This window comes from Ostrinia furnacalis, unplaced genomic scaffold, assembly GCF_004193835.3.
Source record: "Ostrinia furnacalis isolate ACB-3 unplaced genomic scaffold, ASM419383v2 OfSCF1649, whole genome shotgun sequence".
In the NCBI taxonomy this organism is placed as follows: domain Eukaryota; kingdom Metazoa; phylum Arthropoda; class Insecta; order Lepidoptera; family Crambidae; genus Ostrinia; species Ostrinia furnacalis.
Window position 1 is genome coordinate 636,294 of NW_021131888.1, and position 8,930 is coordinate 645,223.

Below are 8,930 nucleotides of genomic sequence, written 5' to 3' on the forward strand. Positions count from 1 at the left end.
TTATTGAACAATATAGTCTGGTCTGTGTAGCTTGGGGTCATTGGACAAAATTGTACATAATTTTGTCCAATGACCCCAAGCTACCCATCCTTATCGCACGCGCGTAATGAGGATCAGTACTGTTGTAGAAAATTCAATAAAACTAGTATCTACGTTAATCTTTAAGACATAAGAAAGATATATCTTTTTGAATTATCCAAATCGGACCATTACTTACGAAGATATTAAGTAATAAACATAGGCCGTTTTTGCCGCTAAAAGTCAACGTACGCAAGGCCGCGTGACGTCATTATATCCGAATCGAGCGCAGCCGGCGTACTAATGGGATGGAAAATATTTTTTTCCGGCTAAACTATCAGTTTTAGAAAAAAACTTTTAATAACATTTATTCTTCAAAATAAAGTAACCTATCGACCAGTAATTTTTAAAAATAAAAATTGTGAAAACTTATTGTTAGAAGTAAATAAATTAATACTTATACATTTTTATATTTTACTTGGAAGAAGATATGACTCTAACAACACTTATGTACACTTTATTTGAATAAATCGCCAAATATACCACCGCGGAGACCCCAATCGCGTCTCTGCGTGCCATTGAATCGTATGAGCGTATGGATTTTTTGCGTTATTTTTCACAATTTCCATTTTTAAAAATTACCTATCGATAGCTTACTTTATTCTGATGAATAAATGTCATTACAAGTTTTTCTCTAAAACTGATAATTTGGCTAGAAAAAAATATTTTCTATCCACGCAGTACGCCGGCAGCGTTCGGATCGGATATAATGACGTCATCGTCCCCGCGCCGGGCGGTCAGTGAACTTTTTTAGTAATTTGGCCATAACTTCGTCAATTTTTGTCGTAGAACAAAAATTTTTGCACTGTGTATTAAGGATTTCTTAGCCCTATAAATCTGCATTCACAGCTAAAAATCGAAATGATCCTCATTATATTGCTGTCGCGACTGTGCGACGGGCGCCCGCAGTGAGTGTGCGAGCGCGACAGCAACATAATTACGCGCGAGCGATAAGGATGGGGTCATTGGACAAAATTCTACGTGCTCACAGACCGGGCTTTAGCAACCCTAATATCGGTCGGTATTCGTGTCTTATCGATTGTCGGCACAAATGCGATCGGCAGGATGTCGATATTCGATATGATCTAGTCGCGATTAGAAATGCGATTGCATTTGTTGATATTTCCAATTTTTACACGAAAATAGCGATTTTCCCAGTGGAACTACGAGTTAGTTTCATCATCATCATCATTTCAGCCATAGGACGTCCACTGCTGAATATAGGCCCATGACTGGTTGGCAGCGGCCTGCATCCAGCGCCTTCCTGCTACCTTTATGAGGTCGTCGGTACACCTTGTGGGTGGACATCTTGCGCTAGAGCTGCTACTAGTTAATTAACCATGTCTATTATTTTGCGTCTCTATCGAGATTCTTCCAAGACTACCAAAACAACAATGAGCTTCTTCTGTGCCTTTTCCCATTTCTTTTATGGTCGGCCCTCCACGTTCTAATCTAAGGGCTCTATCACGTTATGACACCACAGTGGCGCCACCAACAAAAAGTAAGTTATAGAGGGTACCTGGTACTAGTTTGGTTGCGCAACCTATTTATTGCGGCAACCGAAAATGTAGCAGCTATTTGCTAGCTCAAGATACCACCGTGGCGCCACCATACCGTCATGGCGCCAACATGGCGTCACCAACCAACTACAAGCACCTACACATTATCAAGTAACCCAGAAACTAAACCTAGCATCAATAGAAATATAGTTCGTTTCATCCACTCGGACGCGCACCAATGTCTGGTCTCGGTCGCGCGGGGTGCGGGAGTTTGATCCGAGCAATCCGAGCGGCATTATTGTAGTGTGCGTGTGCACTCATGGATGATTTAGCGTGTACCTAACACTCAAATATTAGCGGAAGAATGGTGGGGCGCGTCTTCGTGGATGAAACCATCTGTATCATCTCACCTAACTAAACGGAATATCAATAGAAACGGACTCTGTCGATACACTCGGTGGATTGGCAGCGATCCAGATATGAGGCGTTTCCAAATAACACGTATTTCTTTCTGCACACATTTAGAGGTTGATGTACTGGGTACGACTGAGTCAGTTATGACGTGGACCGTGAGGCACACTGCAGTAATCAGTGTTTGTCTATTAGTAGACTTCATCAGGTCATTTAGTCTTCACTACAGGAGCACGACCCTTCTTTAATCTATATACAGGGTGTCCCGTAATGTAACGTCAAGCCGGAACTGGGTGTTGAGGCAAGTTATGTTGGTTATCAGAAAAATATAAAAAAAAATCTATGTGGCATATTTTCAAAATAATGGGCATTTAAAAAAAAACAAAAATTTTTACTCCAGGTGACGGTCTTTTTACTCGTGTTGCCACAAATCTTCACTTTTTCCAAATTTTTTTTTTGTTATGTAACCCTGAATAATGCTTCTCTAAATTGTTATCAAAATTACAAAACCAGCTGCTCCAACTTGGATGAAAAAAATACATTATTCCCAAAAAAAATTTCAAAATAAAAATTTTGCCTAGTTTAAACTGACTGTACTGAAAAAAAATTGTACTACGCGAGTGTGGCAAGTGACGTCATAATTTGGCGCATTTAGTAAGGATTCCAAAATGGTATAACACTTGGTAAATTCTTGCTGTAATTGTCGACAATTTTTGGTTTTTTGGAAATAATCCCGTTTTTAACTTTATCTACCTTGGTTAAAAATTATTATTCTAATGTGCCCAAAATTCAAGTTTCTGGCTTAAATGAGGTGGAGAAGCCATTTTAAAAGGTATGAGCGGGACGGAGAGGGCCATCTTACCAAGCAGGGATGTTATGGATATCCGTAACCGTAACCGAAACTATCGGATATCCGAAATAAAAAAATATCCATAACCGTAACCGAAACTGATTCAAAAGTTACGGATAGTTTCGGATAAAGGCGGAGTCTAAGGGTAAAATTATTCCAAACTGCAAAACTCTATGAAATCTGCAGTATACACGCCGCAGCAGCAATGCCGCGCTGCCGATTTCATAGAGTTTTGCAGTTTGCGGTCTGCGGCCCGTCTTGGAATTGTACCTTAAATCTTAATATTTGTTACCAACTTGTCTGGCATTCCCTGGCACCATCTAATATGCCAGCCTGTTTAACCTTTATCATACATAGGTGTTCTCTTAGTTGGTACATAAAGTAGCTATGTGGGTCACGCAGCATCTTGCTATTTGAATTATACCTACATTTTTGAAATTCTAATAATTCCGTAACCGAAATTATCCGAAATTTTCGGATAATCTGAAATGATTTCATATCCGTGACCGTAACCGAAACCGGTATAATATTATTCTAATATCCGTAACCGTATTCATAACCGAAACTTCATATCCTTATTATCCCTGTTACCAAGTACAAGTGCAGGCAGAGCAGGTAGTAACGGCGCGCACGCACGGGTGACTTTTGTCACAGTATGTCAACTACTAATTACTGTCATGGTGACAAAAGTTTCTGTGACTGACTGTACGGTAGTCAGTCACAGAAACTTGAATTTTGGGCACATTAGAATAATAATTTTTAACCAAGGTAGATAAAGTTAAAAACGGGATTATTTCCAAAAAACCAAAAATTGTCGACAATTACAGCAATAATTTACCAAGTGTTATACCATTTTGGAATCCTTACTAAATGCGCCAAATTATGACGTCACATGCCACACTTGCGTAGTACTTTTTTTTTTCAGTACAGTCAGTTTAAACTAGACAAAATTTTTATTTTTAATTTTTTTTTGGGAATAATGTATTTTTTTTATCCAAGCTGGAGCAGCTAGTTTTGTAATTTTGATAACAATTTAGAGAAGCATTATTCAGGGTTACATAACAAAAAAAAATTTTGGAAAAAGTGAAGATTTGTGGCAACACGAGTAAAAAGACCGTCACCTGGAGTAGAAATTTTTGATTTTTTTTAAATGCCCATTATTTTGAAAATATGCCACATAGATTTTTTTTTATATTTTTCTGATAACCAGCATAACTTGCCTCAACACCCAGTTCCGGCTTGACGTTACATTACGGGACACCCTGTATTATAAAAGAAAGTCGTGTTAGTTACTCCACTTATAACTCAAGAACGGCTGAACCGATTTAGCTGAAAATTGTCAGGGAGGTAGTTTAGAGCCAGGAGAAGGACATAGGATACTTTTTATCCCGTTCGAAATTAAAAAAAAGTCTGCTTATTTATTGCCATTAAGGCGGAACAAAGTTCGCCGGGTCAGCTAGTTTACAATATAAGCAAGGTTCTGGAGTGGAGGCCGCGTACCGGTAAACGCAGCGTGTGTCGTCCACCCACAAGGTGGACCGACGACATCATAAAGGTAGCAGGACGCTGGACGCAGGCCGCTACCAATCGATCTATCTGGAAATAATTGGGGGGACGCTATGTTCAGCAGTGGACGTCCTATGGCTGAAATGATGATGATGATAAAGCAAATAGAGGATTTGTCCCTTAGTCGTTCCTTCCTTACGACATTCATGGGAAGATTGTAGTATATGCCCATTGCCCGTATTCCTATTCGATTCTCTTGGAATCTTACGACCGATGATAGTCGGATACCCACAATATTTTGTGCTAAAAAGTAAATTAAGTAATTATTATATCCGTCGTCTCGTGCTGGCCCATAGTTTAACGTTGGGACTAGATGACGCGCAGTGTAGAACGTCTGTACTTAACGGATGTATCAGCACACAGCTCAAACTAAACGGATAACGATAAAACGTAACATGCAGAGAGCTATTCTAACAACGACGACTTTGAAAGGATTTTCCAAAATTCATCGCCTAATGATAATTATGAAACTGGGATCAAAAGTTTGAAACTAATGGAGACCGGGTCCAAAGACATTTTTTTTCCATATAGCGACCCGCCTCTGCTTCGCACAGGTACAATCATACTTCAATTCAAAACCTTCCTCTTGAATCACTCTCTATTAAAAAAACCGCATCAAAATCCGTTACGTACTTTTAAAGATCTAAGCTAAGCATACATAGGGACAGACAGACAGGAAAGCGACTTTGTTATAATATGTAGTGATAGTGAAGAATATTTATATAGTTATTATTAGTTTTGTGGATACCTCAATTAGTGCTCTATTCTGCTAAAATACTAGTATTAACAATGAGTGTAAATTAACATGACATGATTTTTTTATCCTGGTATTCTAAAACACTAAAAGCAGGAAAGAAGCTAGTTTATAGTATAAACTCCATGAGCCATGGTAATCTTATAGTTATGGACAGGTCAACCGATCAGGGTGTAAGTTACGTTATGAACGGAGTACCGTTGCGATCATGAGCTTTGGATGAACCGGTTTGGATAGGGCTGTGGGGCAGCGAGAGCTATGATATTACCGCTCACGAGTTCTAAATAAAATAATATTGGCACTTAAATTCTTAAAAAATAGTGTTTTTGTAAAGTAATTTGAACTAATAAATGCTTCGTCACTTTCAGTTATGTTGAGTTCTTTAAAATTAAAAGAGGCAACATTGTTTAATTTGTACAAGGTGGGTCAAAATTTTCTGCAAATAGCAACGTCTGATTTCTCGAATACTGTTCAAAGTGGAGACGCGTGGGTGATGGGAAACTGAATAATTTCATGAATTTAATGCTCTATGGAGCAACATCGTGTTTTTAGCTATAAAACTGCCAAAATTTTAAGCTAAGAGGAAGTTTATAGAGAACCGTGGTGTCAAAATTTACCTCCTTATTACAAAAAGATAGACTTAGTTTGAACCCTGGTTTAATAAACTGATATTTAGTATGGAAATGTCATTTTAAACCAGAGTTCGTCCCGGGTTTAACTTTTTGTACTAAAGGCTATTATGGTTTTTACTATTAAAGTGTATTAACTACACGACTTCATTTAAATTCTGTTTCTAACCCACCTGGTAAATTCACCGCGTCAGGATTGAGTGCGTCTAGTTTAAACCACTGTTTGTTGACTTAAGGTCCTATGTCCCCTAGATGGGGCAGAGGGCGTTCACAACAGTCCTCCATCGCGTTCGGTCTTGAGCTTTGCGTTTGATCTGGCTCCAAGTCTTGCCGATCTTCAGAGGCTTCCACTGTTTCAGAGGCGTAAAATAGCTACATAGCATAGCTTGCACTGGCACAGTCGCTTATCAGCGCAGCCAGTCTCACAATCTGCGAAATGGCAAAGCTATAATGAACTTTGTTTACGCAACCACTGCTGGGTACAGTCGCGGACGAAAGCTCTTCGCAGATTTGTAACTTCGGGACTATTCCCACCTCTCGTTCCCACCGCTGCAACTCCTGTGTAGCCAGGATCTACAGCTTGACCGCCAATAAAAACCCAACATAGGAGGAGTTCAAAGTTAAGTTTCGACTTCCCTCCATTGCAAAGCGGATGACAGGTGACAAACAAAGATTTAGTAACCTAGATAGATGGTGAATAAGATTAAAATTTGTAACTTACATTATGTATGTGTTTACCTCAACCAAAAGACGTCCACTGCTGGACAAAGGCGTCCCTGAAATATTTTAATATTAACGACCGGTCCTGCGCTGTTACGTTTATAATTTTAGCTGACTATAGTCCAACGTTACCGGACTTACTAGTCTCGGCGGACTGCCGATTAGCAGGTAACATAGGTAGGTATCAAAACCATACTGCACAAAATCGTATTTAAATTCAAAACACTGCTTCCCTGTATGTAACATAACATAGAAGTATTAATAAAAGCGTTTCTATAACTCTTTCATAATGCGAACAGCTGTGATGCTGTCTTTCCCATTCCCAAACACTTTAATCCGGGCCTTTTCAAGGCGAGAGTGAATAGGCACTTACAGGGCAGATATTATGTACCATCCTAGACTGCATCCCACTTAACATCAGGTGCGATTGTGGTCAAATAACTGCCTTGTTTTGCATTAAAAAAAATCCTCAGAACATTATAGTCACTTGTGCAGTCGACTGTACGTACTCTTGCTGTAAAAAACATGAAGTAACCGGTAAAGTCGCATGAGTCATATTTTAATACTTACACATTAGACATAATCTAGCGGTGCCGTAACTTCTTATGTTCTTTGCTGTGCTTATTCAAATTCTATACGTTTGTATTTAAAGTCACCCACAAGGTGGACGGACGACCTCTTGAAGGTAGCGGGAAGGCGCTGGATGCAGGCCGCCACCAACCGGCCACCAACGGCCATTGTGGAAATCATTGGAGGAGGCCTATGTTCAGCAGTGGACGTCCTATGGCTAAAATGATCATTATGATGTATTTAAAGTTTTTAAAGTCATTTATTTTCTGAAAATAGGCTTTTAAAAAGCGCTTTCACACGTCCCTGTATTACCACAAGTATTACTTAAACCTTACCACTGCTTCGGGACAATATATGGGCCAGTGCTGTGAAGAAAGAACTCAAGATGTTGAACTTTTTCAGGGCGACACGTATTTTTCTACATTATAGCAAAACTTAGACATGATTTTTTCAAAAAAGACATTACAATGTAGGTCATATCCATAGGTTGGTAAATTAGAGAGGCTGGTTCTTCTGCAGTGAAGTCAGAATGACCTTATGATGATGGTAGGCCTTGTGGATGTCGCAAAATGCGATTAAAGGACAAACATGCGAACATCAGGCCTCCCCAACCCGTCTGGCCAGCGTGGGGAATGCAGGACAAATCCATTCTGGTACATTAGAGAATCGTACTCCTACAGTGAACACTAAATGACCTGATGATAGATTCTGTGGATTTCGTAAAAGGCGATTCATCATCATCATCTCAGCCATAGGACGTCCACTGCTGAACATAGGCCTCTATAGGCCATAGGCCTGAAAAGCGATTAAGGTACAAATATGAATGACCTGATGATGGGCCCTGAGGATTCTGTGGATTTCGTAAAAGGCGACTAAAGGACAAACATGCGAACATCAGACCTCCCCAACCCGTCTGGCCAGCGTGGGGAATGTAGGACAAATCCATTCTGGTACATTAGAGAATCGTACTCCTACAGTGAACACTAAATGACCTGATGATAGATTCTGTGGATTTCGTAAAAGGCGATTCATCATCATCATCATCATCTCAGCCATAGGACGTCCACTGCTGAACATAGGCCTCTATAGGCCAAAGGCCTGAAAAGGCGATTAAGGTACAAATATGCGAACATCAGACCTCCCCAACCCGTCTGGCCAGCGTGGGGAGTGTAAGCCAAATCTATTTGCTTCTGGTACATTAGAGGGTCCTGCAGTGAACACTAAATGACCTGATGATAGATTCTGTGGATTTCGTAAAAGGCGATTTAGGTACAAATATGTGAATTGCGAACATCAGGCCTCCCCAACCCGTCTGGCCAGCGTGGAGAACAAATCCATTTGCCTCTGGTACATTAGAGGGTCGTACTCGTGCAGTGGAATACAAATAATAACCTAATGACAAGCCCTGCGGATGTCACATAAGGCGACTAAGAAGGAACAAATATGTAATCATCGAGTCTGGCCAGCGTGGAAAAGGTCAAATCCATTTGCCTCTGGTACATTAGAGGGTCGTGGTCCTGCAATAGACACTAAATGACCTGATGATAGATTCTGTGGATTTCGTAAAAGGCGATTCATCATCATCATCATCATCATCTCAGCCATAGGACGTCCACTGCTGAACATAGGCCTCTATAGGCCATAGGCCTGAAAAGCGATTAAGTTACAAATATGAATGACCTGATGATGGGCCCTGAGGATTCTGTGGATTTCGTAAAAGGCGACTAAAGGACAAACATGCTAACATCAGGCCTCCCCAACCCGTCTGGCCAGCGTGGAGAACAAATCCATTTGCCTCTGGTACATTAGAGGGTCGTGGTCCTGTAGTGGAATACAAATAACCTAATGACAAG